The 26,929-nt window shown below is 32.9% G+C and overlaps 1 protein-coding gene across 2 annotated transcripts in view; it reads left to right on the forward strand.

Annotated features, from left to right (window-relative positions):
• Positions 1 to 2,248: 2,248 nt before the first annotated feature.
• Positions 2,249 to 26,929, forward strand: part of LOC126968290 (uncharacterized) — a 185,772-nt gene continuing 161,091 nt past the window's right edge. For both annotated transcript variants that reach the window (XM_050813194.1, XM_050813203.1), the window contains exon 1: positions 2,249 to 2,553. The gene's annotated coding sequence lies outside the window, so the exon portion shown is untranslated. The remainder of the gene's footprint in view (positions 2,554 to 26,929) is intronic.

The raw sequence follows: 26,929 nt of genomic DNA on the forward strand, positions 1-26,929 counted from the left end.
ACACCACAAGTTAGGATATCATCCCCACCATCTGGATGTGTGGCGGTCCTCCACGGTGCGGTTTTCAAGGAGCTTTCTCCCTCGTACTATAAAGCTGTGGAATGAGCTTCCTTGTGAGGTGGTTCCGGGACAATACGACATGGGTACCTTCAAAAAAAGTGCGTACACCTTCCTTAAAGGCCGGCAACGCTCTTGTGTTTCCGGGACGATACGACATGGGTACCTTAAAAAAAAGCGCGTACACCTTCCTTAAAGGCCGGCAACGCTCTTGTGATTCCTCTGGTGTTGCAAGAGAATGTGGGCGGCGCTGATCACTTAACACCAGGTGACCTGTACGCTCGTTTGTCCTCCTATTCCACAAAATAAACTAACTTAAATAAATAATATTTGTAATTTCAAATCTAAGCAGAATCTTTATCTAAAAAACCTTAAAAAATATGATAACTAAAATATACTCGTATTATTAGAAGGAAGTCCCTTTTGGCAAGGTTCCGAAGATACTGGCAAATAAATAAACAAAAATTGGCTGGTATATTCACATATCATCTGTATCACCTCCTGACTCTTCATTATCACCGTGTTACAAAGATTACATAATTTAATCATATCTCTTCATTTGCAAACCTAAGCTTCTCATGTCGCGAGTATGACAAATGATTATGGGGATTATATAAAGTGCTATTGGCTTGAGACATTATTTAACATGCAACGTACGTCGAATACGTAATGTCCGTTAGTACAACCTTTTTTAAATTTAGCTTCACTTTTATTATGGAAGAGGAGGATAAAAGAGTATATCTAAGGGTCAACTGATGGTATGTAATCACCGCGATCTATTGGTTACATCAGAAGTATCACAATATCATTTTCAACCTTATGAATTCGAAAACAGAAAACACATTGTTATGTTTTTAAAGCCCTCGCTTCTATGGCGGTTGAGGATCGAACCGGGTGCTCCGCTGAGATAGTCAACGATTCTAGCTATTGTACTAATTATTGTAAGCTCATTTTTTGTGACAAACAAAATTGCCACACTATTTTCATAGAAAAGGGATAGAAAAACATCTGGGCTACAATTCATGGTATAACCACCTAAGATGCAGCGTCGGTTTTATAAAGGTTAGGGCCGTAGCCACTCATCTTAGACATGCCAATTAGATCACCGCCAAAGTCAAAGTCAAATAAACTTTATTAAATTATGCTTGAAACAATTGCTTTTGAACTGTCACTACAAATCTTTCCTTTAAATTACTTGAATGTACTATAATAAGTTCGGAATAAGTAGAGCTTGTGAGAAGAACATACTAGTTTCTAGTATGTTCTTCAACGGTCACTTTTTTCAATCCATAGAATATTTTACAACGGCTGTAATATACAAAACTAATTAATTCGCAAGGTGCTGCACCCAATATATGAATCGTGTTCAATGTTAAAAAGGTTTTGTAAATTTCTAGTAAGTTCAAGATCAAGTCGAACAGAGTAAAAAGGATGGAAAATGTGTAATCAGGATAAAAATAGTTAAAAGAAATTTCAAGTACAATTTAAAATTAAAGATGGAATGGGAGAATCATTTTGAAAATAAAACAGATCCGGGGGTATATAAGCCGTACTAAGCGTGGCTTACGGCAGTTCTAGTTCCAACTCAAAAGTGAATAGGGGAAAAGACGGAAGAAAAGAGGAAGTAGTGAAAGTGGAAAGTGAATAAGAAGAAGAGAACTAGTGTTAGGTGCGGTGTGATCTACTGAAGGCACCGCCACCGACAGGAAGAACAGTGTGCAAGTTCAGAAAAAGTGAATGCAAATAAAGACTTGTTCCTATAAGCGGAGTATTATTTCTAATCCCTGACCCACTCTCGTGTCAATAATCATATATTGGATGCATTAACCTCTAGATCTTGAATTCATTGTTTGTGTAAGGATGCTTCGTGAAAATGATGATCGTTATTAATGTTATACTATAATTTAAATAACACCTTATTGATACTGCTTTATTTTACGTATTTATTATTTATTTGTCAAAATTTAATGCTGTATCAATAACGGAAATAAATAATAATTTCAATTTATTCAAAGAGCGGGAACGTATTCTGCTATTTGCCAGTCAGATATATCACTCGTCAAAACAAAACTTTTACAGTTGCCATGCAACTAACTACGTATTCTGCATGGAAAAGCTGAGGTTGTTGCGAAACAGGCTCGGCGCGGCGAAGGTGAAGGCACCGCGAGCGCGCCAGTCGCTTGCAAGAGTGGAAACGCGACGCTTGCGCCATTGTGTTGTCTGTGCTATCGTCGTCCGTCGCGCGCGCAACTGTCACGCTTCAAACACATTCCAAATTCAAATCTAGTTCGTTTTTTAATACCAGCCAATACCCAGGATTAAGAGAAACTCCGTGAAGTGCCAGTGTTAGACCTAATAGTGAGTGCTTGGGAAATTCTCTCACACATGACGTGTAACGGTGTGTGACAGTCTAACGACTTGCTAAAATCCAATAATTAGTGTTAGTGTATCTTGGGAACCTTGTGCCGGAATTTTAACGGACTGGTCTTTGCAGAGGTAAGAACGGATGTTTACAGTTATGCTTTATTGTATAACCTTACGTGGAGAAAGCTCGTGTGTTTGTGCATCTGATTATGTGTCGTAATTTGATTGACACTGGTATCATAATCCTATTTACATTGACAACTTTTGTGCGGGAAAATTGCATTGGTAATTTACCGCTTTGCCCTAAAATTTATTAAAGTAACCGTCAATTAGTTTGAAACCGGTTTTTATTAATTGCCGTAATAGTTACGACCGAATAGTGTAAATAAGTTAAGGTTCAACTAGGTACGCATTAAAATTTAGTTTGTTGATATTCAAGAGAGGCTTTAGTGAGAATAAACAACAGTGGAAAGGTCCCTGACTCATCACGTGTTCGAAATGTGAGGCTTTGTTAGGAATATATTCTTGTTGGAATGACTATTTAGTAAACAGTCGGCGCGTAAACGTTTTCATTGTCTTTCATTTTCGTATGTGCTAAATACTTACTAAACAAGATTTTTCACTTTACCCGCATAATATATTTTAAGTGCATTATGCATCATTCTTGCAACTTTGTTTTAATATTTTCAATTTGTGATATTTAAATGAGATGCTGTTTATCAGTGTGTAAAAAAAAGAAATTCAACATATATTATATATTTTCTTTAATCAAATGATCTTAAAAAACACATTTGAAGTTTTAATGCCGGTGAAAAATACTAGCAAAATATTAAAATAATAATAATGATTCGATTTACAGTAAAATGCTAATTTTTGTTGAGGTTTCTTTCTCAATACCTGCTGTAGGTAAAAGTAAATATGACTTTCTAAATGATGTTGATCTAAATAAATCACTGATTTTTTATTTCGACTTTAACAAAAACATTCATCCACAAAAGGGTAACGTGAGATTTTCCAAAAACTTCTCTAGGTTTTTTACAATACGAGCAAGACGTTCACCTAATTGTTAGTGATACGCCCTGACCACTTCAATGCAGTACCGCTCACGTATCTCGAAATACCCATAACCTTGAGAAGCACAGCGATTGCGATTGTCTATTTGAAATATTAGATATTTAGTCTGAATAGCCCAGTTATTTCACTAGCTACGGTAGTGTTAAAGCCCAAGAACAAATAATACTTACAAACGAAAACGTGACAGAAGAAAAATAAATTAAAAATGCGCAGCCGTTTTCAATAACCTATCTTTCCTCAGTTTAACTTGCTAGAGGTAGATAAATCTATCGTTTTACGCTGACTTACATTTCAATAACCTATAGACAGATAGCATTGGACTATAACTAATAATATATTGGACATAACTATGGATAGATAATATCTTATTATTAAACGGTGACAGCAATGTTTAGCCGTAACTAGAGATACGTTATTGAAAGCGGCCGCTAGCCGGTTACTTGCAAGCTGACATGCAACTGATCGTACGCCACACTTCATATTGGCGTGAATGACATTTAAGTTTTCGCGGCAGAAATCAGGTTAAACCGCACATTTAATAAGTCATCTTGGTAAATGCGATAGAAGACACACAATAAAGTGGCACCTCTACGATAGTATATCTGTATTCAACGCTTCTAGAAGGTTTTGTTCATTTAAATACGTATCATGAAGGATTCGGGCAACTTCATTTACGGCCGTTCTCAATACTCAGTCTATCTTTTACTTGAGATAAAAATCTTAACTATCGTTGACTTTTCTGTCTCAATAAACTTATCAACGCTAACTCACCTTATCCGTGCACGCTGTCTGTCAATGGGACGACGTACAGCTTACCAGCGTTAGAAGTTTGTATGGAAATTGCAATTCACGTGTCCCAATATAAGGTGATAAGAATGACTTATCGGTTATATTGGGACAGCTTCAGATTATTGACAGCTAATTACTGACAGTAGAAGGTAATAATTTATCTCTTTTTGTACATAGTATATGTACTGGGAACGGCCGTTAGTGTTGCAAAAGTGTCCAAGATTTTTCAATTCTTTAACCGTTACAATAAAATTGATTTTTATACACGTAACTGGCACTTAAAATGCAATTAAAATCCGTATTCTAAGTTTGGGAAATAATTATTGTTTGTCTTGAAAATACGGAAGTCATTAATTGAATAACATTGTTGTTCTTGATAACTCAGGTGTTCTTTGGTTGTGGTTGTTCTGAACAATATGTAGTTCAAGTGATTGTAATTACTTTGTAGACGTATTTAAAAGTATTAACGTAACTTGTAACAATTATCGTAAGCCAATCATAGGTACCTATCGGGATATTTTATTACCGTTACGGGCGCTCGGAAATTTTTGTGGTCTTGAGCGGTATCAATTACTATCAGCTGAAAGTCCTGCTAGTCTCGTCACTTATTGTTATAAAGAAAACCAATTAATCGGCCGTCTTCGAGAGTTAGTCAAGTAATTAAGTAATGAGGCCGATTAACTGACTTTACCGACTAGTTGGTACATATCTTATCATCAATTGATACTCTTTTTTAGTTATTTAAGTTACTTTTTTCAAAAGCAAATACATTAAATAAATAGATTTGCCATAGCTACAATATTTCAATGTCGGCCTATCACTATCACGCACAAATAAATGTATATTAAGGTTTTTAAGACAGTCATCAATTCGCTTTTCAATGGTGACACCCATAATAATAATTTTGCGCAGCTGATTTAACTGCTGAGAAGATTCACAAATTGACGCCAAAACGTACAGTATGGATTTTGCTTTATTCTGTCAACAATCGGTCGTTGCTGACAGAGTTTCATTGACTATGAAATTCTATAAAAGCATTATTTTCTCAGAATTTAGTATCCAACTTGTTCGTTAACGGTCTATCATAATATGTATGTACAAGAATCATAATATTTAATATTATAATTAGTGCAATTATAGGTATTTGTTTTGTTAAAATTTATTTAGATAGTCATAATGCATGCCATTATGAATATTGTGATTTAGCTTCCGCGTTATCGTCTTGACTTATATTAATTAACAAAAAACGATTACTAATAAAGATAAATGTCGGAATAATATTACTGCTTTACAATAAAATGTATTGTAAAAAGTCAGATTTATTAACAACATGACATGCTTTTGGCTAACTATATTTACAATACTTAATATGTTTACTTGAAGATATAAATGGCAAAAGTTTTCAAGTTTAATAGCTAGGCCATAGGTTCTCAACGTGGGCGTTTGAGACTTTCGGGGGGGCAGTAGAAGACCCAGAGAAAATTAGGGGACATTGAGATGGCGCAGATGGGGTGTGGGTAGATTAAAAAATATAGTCTAAAAAGGCAAAAAAATACATGAAAATACTCTAGAAAAAACATATCCTCAAAGTGGGCGGTAAGCAAAATAAGGTTGAGAAACTATGAGCTAGGCTAATCCATTGGTAGAAAATACTGACGGTTTCCAGTAGCTGTATTGAGCCACGTATATAGAGTACTTTGTATAATCTGCTCACTTCTGGAACCCACAAGCTTAAGTTTCTCAGACGGCCGAAGGTGTGAGACTCACTAAGACCGGCAAATAATAATTAATAATAAGATATTAAGGCATCGCAAAATTATACCTGCTTCTATAGTTAGTTGATTCCTTAGATAATTTATACTCGTACGTCTAGATAGAGCCTCTTGATTTTAGGCAACATGCCAGGATTATTACTTTAGAGTGCATGACAGCTACGTCTTACACTTGCGATACACCAGTCATTTTGTTTTAGTGTGCGTTTGCTCAAAATAGAGGTGAACAGTTCGCCGCTATTATTTTCGACGTTTTCACAGCTGCCACAGTCTTTCCAGGCGTATAAATTATCTAAGATTATAGCATATATAGCACTCGATATAGATATTATAGTATATATATATATATATATATTAAAGTAGTCTGGACATCGTAGGAGCCAGGGTATTGATGCAAGTTGTAAAAATGTGCTAGTTTATAGCCTAATATTGATTAAAATACATTTATTTACCATAGGAATTGACAATAACATAACATTTTGCAACAACACTTGGTAAACGTCGTATAAAGCTACATCAGTCTGTAAAGAGGCTATGACAAAGTGAGAGAACTGATAAGAAACTCCCAGCCCATCTTTTAAATCATGAAACAACTTAGCCTATTTAAAATAATATTATAGAATTTTAGATGGGCTACTTAGAACCAGAGGAGAACCATGCATCATGATCGTCTCTATCTACTATACCTACGTCACCTTATTGCACTTATATTATAACAGATTATCATTATTTTAACACTAGAAATAAGTGATTCCTTGTAATTAATTCTAGTAGGCTTCATAATATACATAATAGCTTAAAGGGTAAATGTATGCACTTTTATGATAAAGTCCCAGCCACTGTTCAAGCATTATCTGTAAATAAATTTAAATGTTTTATTAAAAAAAATAGCTCTGTCGTAAATCCTACTACTCAACAGCTGAGTACCTAAGTGATCCGACAGCCTGGGACTAGATTATGATTATTTTATAGCAATAGCAATGACAGAACAATATTGTATATTTGATTAAAATTAGCGCAAAAAAAAGAATGCTGGGAGAGTTTCTTGCGCCGCTTCTTCTCTCCAAGATTGCCATTTGTTTCCGAAGCGGGAGTAATGTCTAGTATATTAGAAATGACATCAACAAGAATTGTAAAGGAATTATTTTTGAGAAAATAAATGCCTTTTATGCCTCTACGTCTTTATATTATATTTAGTGTTTTGACAAACAATGAAGCTTTTATAATATTAAAAGAACTCATTGATCACAAATTAAAGTAATATAATATATTTCTAATCGAGTTCTTATTCAAGTCCTCTTATATTAATGCATCGAAAGGAAAATAAAATTAAAACCTTAGTTAAATATGATTTACAATAAACATATATCATATATATAAGTGCAATGCTATATATGATATTGGTTGAAACTTATTCCTTATGCTTAAATGCTTATAAGTCTCCTGAGATAATAAAAGAGCCCGTATCTGAAAATCTGTCTCATGTGGCTAAATTCATCTGTTTCTAAATTTGTCTTTTCTACATTGAGTTATATTTTAAATGGAGGCTATATGGGTTCAGAATTAACATTTTAATAAGGGGCAAAAAGCTTGAAGGCTTGAAGGTGTCTAAATACAGCAGCCTGTATTTGGTCCTACAAAGTGAATATGTGGGGCAATAAGTACCTTAAATTTAATGTATAGCCAAAAATTAACGCTGTTGAACCCACGACCCCTCGGGTTCCATCCGAGCGCTCTTCCAACTGATCCATGAGTAACGTATGTTTCGTAAATCTAATTAAATTAAATTAATCAATCCCAGAAGTGAGCGATTTCACTTAATAAATAACAAATTGTTTAGATTTGAAAGAGCGACATCTCAAGTCAATTTCAAATATGTAATTATTGTTGTCTGTTTGTTTCCTCTAACTATGCCTCGGCACGGCTGGGCTCACTAAAGCGTTCACTTGCAGACAGCCCATCTTAAAATGAGGTTACATCTATAATTTATAACATATATAAATTTCATCTAAAACCAAAAAAAAGTTGATTTTTGTGATAAAAATAATTTATCATAATCGCTATTAATTGCTTATTAAATTGCTATTAAGCAACAGTTCAGGAATTATATCGAGCTTATATAAATAGAATCTAATAAGTTTATTTATCAACGTGACACGAAAGCAATCGGTTGAATTTCCATTGGAGAACTAGAATCAAGAATCTGATGCAATCGTAGACTATTGCTTGCCTTAAAGAGCGCAGAAGGAAATTTAATAACATTATTTATAATTATCTCGGCGAAGATCTAGTCACGTAGTTTATATCGAGGCACGTAAAAATTTATACAATACTGAGAAATTGTGATTTGACGCGTAACATCGTGAGGAATGTTAAATGTTACATTATTGTTATCACTATTACATTATAGCTTATATATTTGTACGTTCACTCTATGTTTTAATGCATAAAACTTAAACTTTAAATTTTGAAAGGAAAATGATACGTGAATTATGAGGTGCACTTGCATACAACTTTAAGTGTAAGAAATATTTATCATTATTTGCGTGGCATCCATCTTGCAATCCGACATTTTGTTTCTTATCGTTATAATTTCAGGTGTAGCGATTAATGAGATACAAACTGACAGACTGACGAACTAACTGTTGAAAAGACAGCGGTAGGACAGTCGGAGTGGAGCAATCCTTAAAAATATTTTCTTCTCATTATATAGTTTACAATCCCAAAAGATTCTGCAGGTTAAATTAAATATTTAAAACACTTTACGTTTATTTGTACGTACCTACAAAACGTAGTCTAATAATGAAATAAAATATTTTATAATCAGGTCAAAAATTATTACTCATACCTATAAAAAATTGTGTGCGTGTAATCTTTACGCGCGATTGAAGTAAATCTTAATTATTATTAATTATGTTACCTATTCTACAGCTATTCTAGGACATCCAGTATATAACAAATATTCTTAAAAAGTTGAAAGACAAGAAGAATTAATTGATCCCATTAAATATATAATTACATTAAATAAAGCCAAGTTATTAATAAATAATTGAAAAAAATAATAATTAAATTATTAAAATCACACATATCAATATAACGTTGTTATTGAATATTACCGAATATGGCTCTATGGGCTCGTACCTTTTGCCTGTCCGACGGACGAAGAAAAATTAACAAATGTCGCAATAGTCTGAGAAATTTTATTTATTATTTCATATTTATTAAAAAGTAGTCATAAATGAACAAATACACTTTGAGATTTTCAGAAATTATTTCTGAGCAATTTGAAACAATAGTTAAGAATTTCAATTGACTTTTTTCTGCCGGAAGTACTAACGTTACTTCGGTTAGAAAAATATTCTGAGTTACCCCCAAGTCACACCACGTCAGAAGTTTTACTTCAAAAGAAGTTTTAATTCTTAAAACAGAGATTTGTTATCCCAAGCCCCATGGACTAGTCCTCGTTTCCTTACTGTATCATAGAAAATAGAACGATACACAACTTTAATTTATAATAGAATATTATTGCGTATGATTAGAAGTTGCAGGTACTTTTGAAGTAGTCGTGGATAATCTACGTAATTATTATCGTCTTCCGCGACGAGGTTAATTATCATAGAAATAACTATGATGGTAGGTAATGATAATTAATATTTCTATCAACAACACAATATCCAGTTTGTAAATGTTTAATTTTTGATATTTAAAGCCCTCTTCTTTATATAAAAATTATATTTATATTTAAATTTTACCTTTAATATCAATAACATACTTTTATTTATATGTGCTACCTATTGATAGGTTTTAAGTCAGTCAAGACCCTGCCTACTGAGCTAGAGGTCCCGGGTTCGAATCCCGGTAGGTGCTATCATTTATATGATGAATATGGATGTTTGTTAACGAGTCATAGATATTTATATGTATTTATGTATGTTTATGTAAGTATATTGTTTTAAATATATTACCCATAGAACAGGCTATGTCTACTTTGGGGCAAAATAATTTGTGTATTATTATTATCTAATGTACCGCATAATAAATTTTATAAATTATGTCCCTAAAAAAAGGTTGCCAACTCCTTCCAAAATTTCGAAGTGGAAGTTTTATAAATAGGCCCATAATTCCGTATAGGGTTAGGTGTTGACACTTTTTCAAATAAGGACCTAAAAAGTGTCAATCCGATTATCGTATACTAATAATGACATTGTAAAAAAATGCCAGATAATTTTGATGCTGACTGTACCTAACTATATGACCTTATTGAATCCTAAAGGCCAACAGTCAAAACGAGATCCAAGCTAGCGTCCATTAAGTGGTAACCAAGTAATAACAGAACTTGTTTCGCCATGTTCGATATTGGTCTCAAATTAGGTCGTCCAATGAGTCATACAAAAAGGTGAAACTGAACCGAAAACTGTGTGTTGTGTAATATGAAATTTAATATTGAAACACAATAGAATTCAGTTTTTTTTATGAAGGCGTTTGAGGGCGGCCTTACTAGTGTAATTAACTACTGGGCTAAGGAGACAACATCTTACGTTTAAATAAATTTGAAAATTATAAAATAATAATAAAAATATATATTATATTTAAAGTAAACCACCAACGAAAACTGAGGTTGACAGTTAACCTCTATTTTGAGCAACGTACGCACACTAACACGAGGTGACATACAAATCGCGAGTGTAAGACGTAGCTTGTCATGCACACTTAAGTAATAAACCTGGCCTCTTTTCATCGCTTGTCAAGCAAGAGGCTCTATCTAGGCGTATAAATTATCTAAAATAATACGCTATACATATTTATTGTGTCAAAAGTAAGAAAAATATTTACGTTTTAATGATCAGAAATAGAGAAAATATTAATTTAATACAGGTTCGGCTTAATTTTATCATTAGTTTTTAATTACTAACAGTTCTATTAGGCACCTAATGGACCTGGATGGAACATGAAATAATAGAATATCGTATTTTAATTATTATCGTTTATTCATTTCGCAAATATTTTTAATGAAATAGTCAATGGTATCCATTAGCCTGACGGTTATATTATTAACAATTTGTAATGTTTTTAAAGTGATAACCCTCACTTCTAGGATTAATACACAAATAAAATTTGAAAAACAAAATTTTATGAACGATGCTTGATCTCGAACGGTTAGCTCAGTTGGGAAAGCACTGGCACGGAACGCCAGAGGTCGTGGGTTTGAGTTCCGCATCGTTCATAAAATTTTGTTTTCAAATTTTATTTGGGTAATATTAACGTTATTCGAAGTCAAATATTTGTTTTAAAGACATTCTGCGGAATTAGGGGAATAGGTATATTAGTACCGTGAAGATTCGGGTATTGCTTCGAATACTTTATCATTTCTCTACATTTTCTGTCACTGTTATAAAGAGCAAAGCGTTACATTTTTGGCAATTATTATAGTGTCAAATTTATTTCTGAATGATTTAGGACAAGCAGCTAGTTATGTATTTTCCCGTAAAAATAAAAATGGTCTAAGCCCTTGCCATAGTATTAAACAAACTTTATTACATCGCCTCATTTTTTTTTGCCGACCTATCGCATGTCGCATTACTATTGCATATAGATTGTAGTAGGAGTGAAGATGATGATGTATATAAATGTATGGATATATACATATTTATTTATTTATAATCGCTTATAAAATGCTCACAGAATACCTTTATTTATTTATGGTGTATGTGGATGATGCAGCTACTGTACTCAATAACTTTTGTATTAATTTACATTTACTTTTTTGACTTACTCGTGTAAGACATTGACTATTTGACGTTTGAGTGTGTCTGTTGCATCATTTTACATATTATATTGTAATTTGAAATGATTTGTAAATCGATGTACTTAAATGTAAATCTTGGTATAAAAGAGTGGCAATGAGTTTCTTGCTACTTCTTCTCATTAGCTCAACCCTTTACGAAGTAGCGGTAGATTCAATAAGAAAAATATTTTACTTTTTTTTGACATTCATTAGTGTCATTTCCGTGACCTACGTGAATAAACTGATTTTGATTTGATTTGATATTTTCATGTAGTGAATGATACAATCATTAAGTTTGGCCGCGCGGTCTAAGGCGCCACATATTATAAACTGTGATGGAGACTAGGTTTGAACCCCATACCTGAAGATTTTTTTTTAAATTATGTTATTATTTTATGAATATTTAAAGCATTTTATATAAAAATTTTTTGAAGTTATACTTCTTTAGACGCGTTATGAAAAAAGTAAAAGAGTGAAATTTAAAGATGCGCGCGCATCACTGTAAAACAAAAGTGAAGTTGGTTCCTAAAATTTTTCTGACGTTTGCGACATTCGTTTTTTTTTGGTTTCTTCGTCCATTATTATAGGATAGGCAAGCCCGTGCAGCCGTATTCATTATTTAATAATTAATTGTCAAAACCATCGTAGCAAGATTTTTACCATATTGTTCTTTCTACAAACGTGGAATAGCAAGAGGAATAAAAAATATTAAGGATTTTTGCTTCTTTAGGCCAAAGAAGTATAACTTCTTGCGTGCATACATAAGTGCACACATACTTTTTTTTCTATGCTGATATTAATACGTGGTATATAGACACAATGATAGTAAAGTTTTCATTCATTTATTTAAACCCCTTTTTTTATTTGAGATTTCAATACAAGTAAAACTGTTAATAATATCTCAAATAATCTTGAAAGACTTGATGTGAGCTTGCTTTGTCGAAGCTTTGCCTAGGTGATGGATCGTACGTGTCTCAGTTCATTATGAAGATTAGTATTTAAACAGGAAGATTATTATTGATATTTCATAACATAACAACTATGTTACAACCTGAACTTTAAAACCAATTTTCATATAACCTTTTATACCAGTCGGCTTATAATTAATTATTCATTAATTTGTGATTAATATTCAGATTGACTTATTAAGCTCGAACGAATTACTGAGTTAAAACTGCTTATCGCCGGTAACTAAAAGATTTGTAAAATAATTATAAGCTTACAGTCAATCTGTTAAAATTGGTTTCCTTTAACATTAAATAGAGTAATCAAGGTATTTTTATTGAAATACACTATTTTGTTGGTTTTTTGTAACTAACAGCCTTTCATTGTGCATTAATTACTAATACTTTCAACTTATTTGTCAACATTGTATGCTTTTTCTCGGCTTTTTTGTGGGGTTGTGATAACAGTGGGAGGCTCCAATTTCTGCCGTGAAGTAGTGATTTGTAAATATTACTGTTTTTCGGTCTGGAGGGCGCCGTAGCTATTGAAATTACTGGTCAAACGAGTCTTAACATCTTATGTCCCAAGGTGACGAGCGCAATTGTGGGGTTGCTCAGAATTTTTGGGTTTTTCAAGAATCCTGAGCGGCACTGCATAGTAATAGGCGGGGCGTATTAATTACCATCAGCTGAACGTCCTCCTGCTCGTCTCGTCCCTTATTTTCATAAAGAAATAAAAAATAAATAAAGAAAAGAAAACACTATCTTAAAATATGATGAGGATAAAATAAATAACAGGAGAGAATAATACGATAAGAGTTCTTGTTAACACCGAAATATTTACAATGCACCTCACGCGGCTTCGAATAACATTCCTTGAATATGAAGGAAACTTATCTATGTTAAACTAGCTGTTATCACAAACACGAACAAAGTTTAACATGTCAACATGTTTGATAAAGCTTCCTAAGATAACCATGTCTTTTAACCTTACCGTAGGAATGCATTAGGGTGTGGAGGCTCAAGGATTTTCAAGTTTTTTGTATAGAAGAGAACGACAAACTATGAGATAATATTGAAAGAAATTTTCAACTGCAATATCTTATCTATATACTCTATACATATAAATAAAATTGGAGTGTCTGTTTGTAATATTGAAATAACCGTTTTTTTTCTACATGTATATGAATATATATACGTACATACACAAAAATAATTTTTTTTACAATCTTTGTCTGTCTCTCGGTCTGTTTGTTCCGGCTTATCTCTGAAATGGCTGGACCAATATTGACGGGACTTTTATTGGCAGGTAGCTGATGTAATAAGGAGTAACTTAGGCAACGTTTATTTTAGAAAAAAATTTATATTTTAACTAAAAATAAAGAAATGTTGCAATGTCCAAAAAACGGTCTAACTCTACAGATAATTTATATGGCAAAACAACGTTTACCGGGTCAGCTAGTCTTCTTAATATATATAAATTACGTGTCACGTTGTCTGTCAGCGATGAACTCCTAAACTAAAGAACGGATTTTAATGGGTAATTACTTCATGGCGTGCAGTTTAGTCAAACTTGAGAGATAGGATGGTTTTTATTCGATTTGGAACCCATAATTATTTTTATTTCCAATATTTGTTTTGTATGGTCATATTTTCTGTGAGAGAATTTATTGATGCACGGTTTGAAAGTTCTGCTGTGAAACAATTTCATTATAACAACAAAAAGGAGCATATGTTACGAGATAATTGACAGTGATAATGACAAATTCATAAAAAAACAGTATTTTATTTATTATGTACAGAACAACGTCTATCGGGTCGGGTAAGATTATAATTTATTTAAATACATTTTATCTAAATGCCAAATTATTTGACATTGTAGTTATAAGAGCAAAAACAAGTGAAAAATATATAAGATATTCATATTGTCGCGAATCTTTGTTTGAATTATACAAAACGTTCGAAAGGTCAAGTACGGGCTATTGCTTCGTGGCATTTCAAAGCGGACCTGTCTGTTTTGTCCTGTTTTATTTGCGAACATCTTATTTATGGTCACTTAATTGCGAGATTTTCTAATGACGTCTGAGGCTGTATAACTCGTTATATTAATTAGCAAGAAGGACGGTATAACTCTTGCGTCAAGTGGATATGGATGTGCCAAGGAACATTTTTGGTATTTTCTGTCATAAAGCATATTATAGATTACTACAGTTGATAAAGTTCCCTTATTTATAATCTTTATTGGAACTTTCTTCGTTACGATTTCACATTTAATGAGTTAACCGATCACCACGAGATTTTGGCCAGGCCAGTGGTCGAGAATGTTTTATCGCCATTTCATCCCGAAATTTGAATAGTTCCTGACAGAGCTTGATAAAAAAATCCACGCGAACAAAGTTTCGGGTTTCAGTTAGTTGGATATACTTATGATGAAATTAATTTAGAAACATATCAATTTTTAAGAAAATTTATATAAACTGCAATGGATCTTATATATGTTTTGGTAGTTCTAATCTCTTTTGTTCTCTGTAATTGCCAAACTGTCTGTTCACTTGCGCATGGGTAACACATTTTGTAAATTTTCTATTATTATACTTGTCTGGATTAATTTCAAATTCATTACCAAACACCAGATATTGCAGTTACCATGCAAAAGGTATATAGTAAGTACTAAATGTGACCAATATCTTTGATCGTAGTATACAGATATTTCTTACAATTAACATCAAGAAGATTTGAACGTAAATTCAAATTCAAATATTTTTATTCAAAATAGGATGTGAAATCACTTATTGAAAGTCAAAAAAAAAACTACCACCCATTCCAAAATGAATGCCTCAGGCCTGAGAAGAATGGGCGCAACAAACTCAGCGGGCTCTTTTTTTCATCAAAAATATGTTTTACAATTAAAGTAACATTTACAATGAAACAAAGTAACACTGTACAATTAAACTTATTATTTAATAGCCTGAGGGGGGTCGCTCTATTCCCAATCTGTGGTATCATTAAGAAAGTCATTTATGTTATAGTAACCTTTACCACACAAACGTTTTTTAACAATTATTTGAATAACGTAATACTTTTGTTTTGAACATTTTCTGGGATCTTGTTGTAAAAGCATATACATCGCCCCACAAAAGAGTTACTAACTCGACTTAGCCGAGTAGTAGGCATCATCAGTTTATGTCTGTTCCTGGTGTTAACATTATGGTTATGACAGTAAGACGACAGTAAGATGATATCATGTTCAAAATTAATCTTAAATCTTTTTACACACATTTACTTCAATAAAATGTATGTTGTTTTTTGGTACTGAATCAAGAACGCGTTTTTGTTGACGTAGGTTGATTACAAGATTGCATATTTCGCCCACGATGTTGTATTAAGGGCACTTAACCGGAGCAAGGAGACCCGTTTTCATGTTTTAAATTATTTACCAGTCTTAAAGCATACATTTAAAGTTTTTGGCCTTATATTTACGCTGATGTCAGGCATTCCACAATCGTCTGTTTATGACCAGTGATGAGGCAAGCAAGAGATTCACCTAATAGTATTTATAATACTTATCTTTTGTACAATTTCGTTTAAATCTCACTTGCTCCTATACTGGTCCACCTAATAATAGTTTACATTAAGGTTGTATAATCGAATGTAACCTGAATATAATATATTCTTTTGGTTCATGAATCCACTAAAATTGCATTATATAGAATCATTTCTGGGCTTGCTTTGTGATCATTAATTTTGTAAGTTTTTAATTATCATGCGTAGCTATGCATGATAACTAAAACATGGTTCGTCATGCTCGGGTCGTCTCCTTCCCTCAAATATGTGCAAGGGGAACGATTGTGACAGTTATCACGACCATCATTTTCACGAAGCATCCTTACACAAACAATGAGTTCAAGTTTACATCCAATATACGAAAATTTCTATTTATACAGTTAATTCTTTATTACTTTTTATGAAATAATTTGTATTATTTAAACACGACTCTTATATTAGATGCATCATTTTAGAACTTATTTATTATATCTTTACTACAGTCATCGTAAGATATTATATTTGATTGAAAAGAGTGGCCGTTGAGTTTCTTATATGTTCTTCTCACAAGTCCATATTTTTACGAACATATGGTAAATTCAGTAATTTAAAAAAAATGTGGTAACTATTCAAAAGTGCGTAGTTAAAGCCTAATTGAATAAAGTTTATTTGACATTGACTTTGCATTAGAGTATTTTGAATTTGAATGCATCATGTATGTAACCAGTGGGAGGTTCCTTTGCTTAGGATGCCGGCTAGATTATGAGTACCACAACGGCGCCTCTTTCTGCCTTTAAGCTGTAATGTGTAAACATTACTGTGTTTCGGTCTTGGGCGCCGTAGCTAGTGAAATTACTGGGCAAATGAGACTTAACATCTTAAGGTGTAATTGTAATGCCGCTCAGAATTTTTGGGTTTTTCAAGAATCCTGAGAGGCACTGTATTGTAATAGGCAGGGCGTATCAATTTCCATCAGATGAACGTACTGTTCGTCTCGTCCCTTATTTTCATAAGAAAAACATAGTCCTGTATTTATCGTATTATCCTTCTCGTCTCATCTAATATTTTCATAAAAAAATGTATGATTAAGAATTAAACATCGGTTAAATTTACAGAGAGTTTCAAATAATGTCACTTTTATATATGTACAGGACGTCTGTTGGGTCAGCTATACAATATTTGATGCGGCATACAATGTCAAAAATATTATTATTCTTCACCCGGAAACTGTATCACTTTTGGATATATTTTAAATAATTTTAAATAAAGAATCGAATGAAAATCAATCATCATCGAAATATATTCACTCCAACCCACTTGTCGTACTAAATTAGCAATAAAGTATTGAAAAAATTTATACGATTTTTCGTATTATTAACGTATAATATAAATAACATTAGTCTTTCTGTAAAACTAGATTTAAATTAAATACAGTCTCAAGGTTTTAAGGAAAGGCAACCGGCCGTAAACTCGTGATCTGTGTAAGGTCTCTTGCAACAGCGAAAATGTCGGCGCCATATTGAAACTTGGCTTTTTTATCCAATGTAATTGTATCTAAGAGTTTTGTAATTCAATAAAACACTTAAGCATTATTGAAAATTGATTCAATCATTTGTTTAAAATGTTTAAAAATGCTGCATTTGAATCGTTTTATTATTTTATTTTGCATGACATCAAATTATGAGATTTAACCATGCAAGATTAACAACTATATAAATGCTTATCAATCTTCTTTATATCTTAGATATATTTTATATGTCTTGTTATAATATTATAATATATAATAGCTGCGAATACGTCGAAAATAGCGGCAAACTGTTAGCCTCTAATTTTAGCAACGTACGCACACTAAAATAAAGTGACATCTACGTATCGCAAGTGTAAGACGTAGCTTGTCATACACACTTAAGTAATAAGCCTGGCGTGTTATCATGCGTGCCTAACAGCAAGAGGCTCTATCTGGACGTATAAATTATCTAAGCCTTATATAACAATTATAATAATACCAATTCTTTAGAATTTAATGTACTATAAGCGTCCTGTCTCTCGTGATTGGACTATATTTAATTGTTTTAAAGGCAATGTACACGCTTAGCTAACAGAAGTTTGTTATCAGATATATAAGAAAAATTATCTATAGCTTAAGAAACTAAATGAACACACTTTATTAGCAAGGCCAACTGAAAAATTAAAAATAATATAAAGAGCTGCGTCTAAAGCATAATAAACTTAACTGATATTTTTATTACAATAAGTCCGTGGACTTAATATCGCTTAATAACACCGGGGGAGTCACAGGAGCATTGCCGATATTTTTTGTCGGTTGTACGTGCATTTCATGAGCTCTCTCTAGTAGTTCCCTCATGTGTGAGGATCGTGGTCATCAACAAGTGGCCCAGACTTGGAGTGAACTATTTGTTTCCATCGCGGCCCTTACGACGGAGCTAAACTTGGACTTGGAGCCTTATATTTGGTCAGTCCATCCGGAGATCGGCCTCGGGCTCGCTTGCCATTTGTGTTCCCAACTACGATAAATTTATCCAGGATCTCATTTCCCTTTCGCATTATGTGGCCAAAATACGAAATAATTCGTTGATGGCATATCGTGGACAGACGGCTTTTTATCTTGAGCTGTGAGAGTATCGACACATTTGTTTGCTTGGCCGTCCAAGTTATCTTCAACTTACGTCTCTAGCACCACATCTCCAAGGCATCAATCCTCTCTCGACCCCGTATCATCCACGACTCCACGCCATACAGACAAATGGGGAATATCAAGGCACGCACTAAACTGATCTTGGTTTTAGTAGTAATAGTGATTCCCCTCTTTTTCCATATTTAGTTCAGGCGGGTCATACCATCCTTGGTCATACCAATACGTCTTTTTATCACCGGCACACAGCTGCCGTCATTTTCTGAGCAGAAAGCGACAAAACTGCCAAAAATGTTTGTCATGAACTTGAAAATAAATTGAAAGTTTAGTAAATGTTATTGTTGTTTCATACTTCAACGTCCATGGCTGGTCTGTGCGACCTCGATGCAGCCTCGTCCGGCGCATTCACCAACGCTATTGGCTATCAAAACTGATCTCTACCAAATATAGAGTTTTTTATATCACGACATCACAAAACAATGTTTATTTTTTGTCCGTATTGAAATTCTTTCGTAAAATATTATGCAACATTAATAATCGCTATGACAGCGGGTGATATTATTGGTTTTATAAACTCTATTTATTATTTCTGTCACATACGTTAGTTATAGATGTTTGAGTATTAAATTATCTATTTACTTAGTAATCGTTAAAGTTAGTAAATCATTGTATTTGTGGGATGCGATTACTAATTATGACAGTAATCACTACCATCATGTTCTCGAAGAATCCTTACACAAACATTGAATTCAAGCTCTAAAGGTGATGATGTATCCAATATAAGATAATATAAATTTATGCAGTTAATTATTTATTACTTTTAATGAAATATTTGATATTTGAAATGCTTTTAATTTTTCACACGATTCATATATTAGATGCTGCGCCTTACAAACTAATTTGTCTTATAGATATTGTAAAATACTCTTATGATTGAAAATAATGCCCGTTGAGTTTCTTGTATGTTCTTCTCACGAGTACTACTTTTGTCGGAAATAAGGTGGATTGAATATATTAAAAATATTTTTAGTGCCGATTCAAATCGCTTAGTTTAAGCCTTACTTAATAAAGGTTATTTGAATTTGACCTATTCAACGTCAAAACTACTTATCTTTCGAAAATATATGCCGTAGACCTGAGAAGAACAGGCGCAAGAATCAATTAAAACTACAGACTTTGGATTCGACGATTCATGTAGGCTCTAAGAATATATTATTGGTTAAATCATATGATTTGAACGAAGCTCAGAATCTAATACTGGTGGTAGATTTTTCTAATAAATTAATATAAAAGTCACCACATATAATATACTTTTTAAACTCAGATTTATTAATTAAGTCGCTCCATTTCTAAAATGTGGTATCATTAAGAAAGTCATTGTAACTTATACCACCCGAACGTTTTTTAACAATTATATTGAGTTTCGTAATACATTTGTAATTAACATTTTCTGGGATCTTGTTGTAAAAGCATTTACATCGCCCAACAAAATATTTATTAACTAACCGAGTAGTGGGCATAACAAGTAAATTTTTGATCTTGGTGTTAATGATGATGGTTACATACATAAAATTGGCTCGTATACATTGAGAGGCAACAGTTTAAATGTTAATTTCTTTAAATTTTTCTCTCATTAAGAGAACTTTCTACCTAAATTTTGAAAAGTGAAATGAACTTTATAGCATTGTAAGTTGATTAGGTACTTCTGCTAATTATATCATCAATACTGTTTCGTTCATAGATTATATCAAACACTTATCAACCATTGTTTTGTTATACAGCCACGAGCGGTTACGTTGGTTTTTAACAGATAAATAATTATCCAATTGTTTTCAGTTTTCTTTGGTGTTAATTCCGCCAGTATTTTTCTTTAAACAATTCGACACGTGTTTCGCCTCTAACCGCTCTTTTATACCCTCGTCCCATGAAATGACGTGCTGTGATTGGTCGGCTGTTATGACGTATTACCCCCGGAAGAGATACGTAACAATGGTGAAGAGACAAAATTTGTTTGTTCATTCAACAATGTAAACATTTTATTTTTGTGTATTATTTCTAATTGTTCAGATAATTAATTTTAAAATAGCGACGTAACATTATATAAATAACGTTCATAAATAGGTACATAATGCATAGGTTAATAACAGCTAGCAGTAAATTATATAATAAATTACCTAGTTACCAAGGATATTTATATCGTAAGCGTGTATATGATAGTATATATGGAAGAGACGAGATTCAAAAGGAAAAACCGCGAATCAATGACCCTCATTACAATTATTGTCAGTATTATCACATTATTTTGTAATGTAACAGTTACATCATTACTTTCAAGGTAATTCACATAATATGTTATTTTATCGTACATTTTTACACACATGCATTCCTACTTAAATTTGCGATGAAATAAATTATTCTGTATCCATTACATTTACAAACAATAACCAAATATTACATATTTTATATTAAAAATGAAATTTATATGTCATGTTATTATCCTAGATAGCCTCATTGATGTAATATAAAGACTTGATTGTGTCACCACGTTATGCCTTTCGATTTATTTGTTACAATAGAAAACATTTAAAATATAAATGTTATACATATGTTTTTAAAGTGATAACCCTCACCTCTGGGATTAATTACACAAATAAAACTGCTACTATAAAGTAGATCCTGTAGATGAAGCCACAACTTGAGAGTTGAACAAAGCATATAAGATTTTATAAATGATACATCACATGAAAGGTTGGCTCAATTGGATAGAGCGCTCGCACAGAACGCGAGAGGTCGCGTCTTCGTGTCCCACAGTGTTCATAAAATTTTGTTTTCAGTTTTACTGTTGATTTTAATAATAGAATTGAGGGTATATTCAAACAATAATTTAGCGTCTTATATCTTTAATTCAGTATTAGAAATTAAGTTATATGTTGTTGTAGACGTACTCATAGGCCTTCTTAAGTTTCAAAAGTTACAGCAATAACATTTTAACGGTACACGATATAAAATGTAATGAATAGCTATCGAATTATTTCTCGTGTCTAAAAGCAATTGTATCCAATTTTATATCGCTTTTGGCATACTTTTATTGTAGTCATTTAGTAGAGCGAAGAAAAATCAATCTTGATTGGCTTTATAAAGTTGAAGTTAGTACGCTTGGTGTCGTAAAATAAAAATGTGGTCTGTAAATAAATTTTCTCTAAATAGATACATGCGGCTGTTTGATTGTTCCATTCAGTACTTTTCGCTGTATATTTTTAGATTTTGACCTTAAGAGGTAATATTACCTTAGATTTAAATATTCTAAGGCTGAGTTGCGTCGTTAACAGTAACACTGTCTTTAACATAGACTGCGAAATGTATTGCACCATGGTATTCCTTGGCATAGGCAATAGTTAATATCGAATATTTTTATCAATATCGAACTCTTAACAGGTCGCTATTTAGCTAATAAAATGAACAATAGCTTTAACCGGCGAATATTGGACGGTTACTAATCTAATTGACAAATGGTGCAACTCGTTTGTTGCTTAACCGGTAGTTTAAGATGCTTGTAATTGCTAAAGTTAGTTGGTGCAACCCATCCTAAAACAATATATAGGATAACTGCAGCTCCAACTAACTGTCAGTTAAAAAATCAAAGATCAGGGTTTCAGTCGTTGCAATTTCGTTCTCTAATATTTAAGCAATCGGTAACGAAATTTTGGAAACTGGCTGTGAAGGAAATAGTTTGTGTTCATATTTAAATTTTTTCCCTTATTTTTGTTGGATTATATTAATCATATAAGCACTTTTTGAAGTATTCTAGCACCTAAAGTATTAAAAGTTAAATTATTAATCTATCCTTTTATTGTCGTGTGAGGCTTGTTAGCAGTTAGCACAGGATGCTGGCTGGTGGGTACTACAGTGGCATCTTTTTCTGTCGTAAAACAGTAATGTGCATCTATTATTGTGTTTTGGTTTAAAGAGCGCTGTAGCTAGTGACACATAACATAACATTAAAATCGATTTAGTAGTTCTGTGGTAAAAAGTAATTGACAGGGTTACTTTTAGAATAGGAGACGAAACGAGAACCGTTAACCTAAGTGATCACCAATCTAAAATTTTCATGAATTTGGAAGTATGGAATTATACTGTATAATCAAAAATTGTATGGAATAAAAATTGTATAAAAATAGGCCTCAGATTCAGATCCGAGCTATGTAGATTTCGCCAAGAGGCCTACGAAGATCCTAAACACATACTTGAGGAATGTGAGGCCATCGCCATAATGAGGGTGGGATACCTCAAAGCCCTCAATATCCAGGCAGAGGACCTACCCCACTTGTGTCCACTGAGGATACTGCGCCTCTTAAAGGCCATAGGCCTGGAGGATGTGATTTAGGTACAAATTAGGACTCTTGATTATGTAAACGAAAAAATCTCTAAACGTTGCCCAACTACATCATCACAACAAGCGTAGTTATTGCTAGAGTGTGTGTCCGAGCACATATAGGGGACACAATATATCTACAGATTTAAGTGCTTATTTCCCCAACAATAATAATAATAAAATTGCACTACCTAAATTGCGTCACACTCAAAATTTCGTTGTGGTCAAATTATACATTGCCATAATTCCATATTAATGCAAGTAACTGGTAACCCAGATAAAATCGTGAGTAAGCAGATGATGTAACAACTATTTGTTGTAAAACTATTAACAGATTAAATTGTTTCTCCGCTATCGAGGCTTATCTTAAATTGTTACATATCATGGTGAAACGGCAATACAGTTAAATATTGTTTATATTAATTAGCCACACGTCTTTTCTTTCTTTCCATCCTTAAGATCTACGATGATAGACCCTTAATATTACTTTTTTTTATTCGTAGACCAACAAATGCGCATCAAAGCATCGTTTATTACAGGAAATACTCCTGCTCTGAAGTGCCCTGAAGTTGCGCAGATCCGCTTTTTTGTTTCTGCGCGACTATTCGCAACAACTTCGGAGTGAATTGGATTCCTCCACCTCATAAATGTGTTCATCAAAGGTCCTAATCCTACCCTTACTGTTTTCATGTGTTACCTACCGCATGGTTATGTGCTAGTACAGAACACACCAGCGATTGTTTAGAAAACAATGGATAAAATCACTTGTGCGCTTGAATCTCAATTGTTTCGAAAGTGACCTGTAATTTGTATGGAAATCGCTTAAGCCTTGGCTTGTTCTAGATGCCTTGTACCGTGCGGTGTTTTGTTTGAGAAACTTTATTAATATAATTAACAGCTGTGTTTTTGTACAAGTAAAGATATACAAGCATAAACAAAAACAGGACAATAAAGATTATTACGTTTGAATAAAATATTTATGCATTAACACATATATTTCTTATTGAAAAACACACCTGAAGGTTTTATGTGGGATATTAAAAACAATATGGATTCGCCATTTTGATTCCGCAAGCCATGCGCTTTGCTGGAGAAATTGGCCGGTTATTTATTAAACATATAATTCTAACCGTTAATAAGCCAGTGAAAATTTTTAAATCAACTGTTTTATTAAGATATATCTGAATTAGCTAAACAAACAACCGCTAAACTTACCAAAAAAATATTTTCTTTATAAAAACAACGAAAAAATACAATCTTTATAGAGACAACATCAATACAATATATAAAAATAAAATCTGCCGACTACTATGATTATAATAGATTTTAAGTTCAATGAAATTCAATTTCAAATCATGACCATGAATTTGTGTTACTTCCAGTATCGAGATCCGACTTTGCGTCAATCGTGCGATTAATTTATTCCACTTCGCATATGTGTAACGCATTCCTAATACATACCTAATTACTGCACACTTGAATAAATCGTAGAAATGCTTGTGTTTTCAATGTCTTGCGAATTCAAGGCGAAGTGTTTTTTGATATGGATAGGCAAGGGTGTGAAGTAGAGAAACAGCAATCTGTTTTGTTCAAACATCAAGGAACAGAATGACCTATGGATGTTTAGAAATTTCCTCGTAATAAATCTTTGAAGAATGAAAATACCGAAAGTATATTTATGAACAAACGTATTAAAAATCCCAATATCTTTTGCTCCAACCTTAAAAATGAAAATGAAGATGATTTACATCTTCATTTTCATATTGATTATGTTAGCGAATTATAACAATAATATCCAAACATTTCATAATACATTAAAAAATAGAAGAGAATAAAACTCCTTCAAGAAACGAGCAAGAGCAAGGCCGGCAATGCATCTCTCGGTGTTTTTTTTTAATGAAAATAAGGGCCGAGACGAGCAGAACGTTCAGCTGATGGAACTTGAAACGCCCTGCCCATTACAATGCAGTCCGGCTTTGGATTATCGAAAAACGCAAAAATTCTAAGCGGCACTACAACAGCTGCGCTTGTCATCTTGAGACATAAGATGTCAAGCCTCATTTGCCCAGTAATTTCACTAGCTACGGTGCCCTTCAGACCAAAACACAGTAATGCTTACTGCTTCATGGCAGAAATAGGCGCCATTGTGGTACCGTTGAATGAATGATCTCTGAATGTTTGAATGAATTATCTCTCTGTAGCCTTTCTCTGCTTCAGTTGTCTTCATTTATCATAAGAAAAGCAGTAGATTCCTAGAAATCCCTGGTACAGTTGTGAGTTTTTTCCCATCAGTTCCATGGGACAAAGCAAATACAGCTTACGTAATTAACATAATTTTCTAGATTGTAACTTCTTTGCCTCATTTAACTATTAATGTTTAGCCTCGAGAGGAACATGCAAACAATACTTTAGGAGTAAAAGAACAATTTTACCTTCTCCTATATTAATCAAGTCAATCTTATAAATTATTCTTTGAACAGAACTTGTCTGTTGATTCCACTTTTAGCTATAGTTCTCCATCCCATTTATATGGTTCTATATCAATTTTATAATTTCATTTCATTTGTCGAGGAATTACTGACCCCGAAGATGCAGTTTTAACTAGTTTCGGGTTCAGAGGTCCACCCCTTTTAATATCACTGGAAAACCGTTTTTAAATATTATTACAATTACCAATAAAAACATGTAAATAGTATTGTAAATTTAAGTTATCTGCAGTGAGTATAAAAAATGAAAACAAAGTATTAATATAAAATCTTAAAATATTGTGAAGAAAATATAATATTTAACAACCATTTGTTTTATCTCAAACAAAACTCAAAAATGGCTTAGGAACTTATTTCGTAGTAACAAAAAAGAAATGACATGATATTTCTTTCTACACATGTTTATTTTGTTAACGTGTATTCAATGTACTAACCGATACAATGTTTTCCTCAAGTTTGGCGTTTGTGTTTTGAAAATCATTATAAGCTGTAGAATTGTTAATATTTTGATGTCATGACACGATCGCAAGTTACATTGGGCAACCAGTTTCTTGCATAACTTGGTGAAATTGGAAAGCATAATATGTTAGGTATAATGGACTTTCTATATAACGTGTAGCGTAAACTTCGTATGATCCAACCGGCTTATTATCATAAACTATAGATACATGTGTTGTGTCATTTAGTTGTGGGTGTTCAGAATAATGAGATGCCTATTGTTTATTATGTCATATTATTATTGTATGTTGTAATTTCTCAATTATTCTGATTCGGGCACTGATAGACGCCCGGCGCTTTATCTAAATGTTCTAATGTCGAGGTAATTATTAAGCCATTAGCTAACACGAAGGGATTTTCTTAAGTGTGGTCAATTTTTTTTTCATAGTACTTCGTCGTACTGTCAATATTGCCTACGCAGCATTGACGTACAATAAACAACTAGACTCACAATTAAAAATTGTCTGAAGCAAAACTCTGCCAACGCGTCTATTAGATAGAGTTTTCGTTTAGTTTCGACCGCGCTTTAACTACAGCGCCACGCAGTGACGAAGTATTCAATGAAAAACTGACCAAATAACAGCAAAAAATA

Source organism: Leptidea sinapis, chromosome 1 (genome assembly GCF_905404315.1).
Source record: "Leptidea sinapis chromosome 1, ilLepSina1.1, whole genome shotgun sequence".
Taxonomy (NCBI): domain Eukaryota; kingdom Metazoa; phylum Arthropoda; class Insecta; order Lepidoptera; family Pieridae; genus Leptidea; species Leptidea sinapis.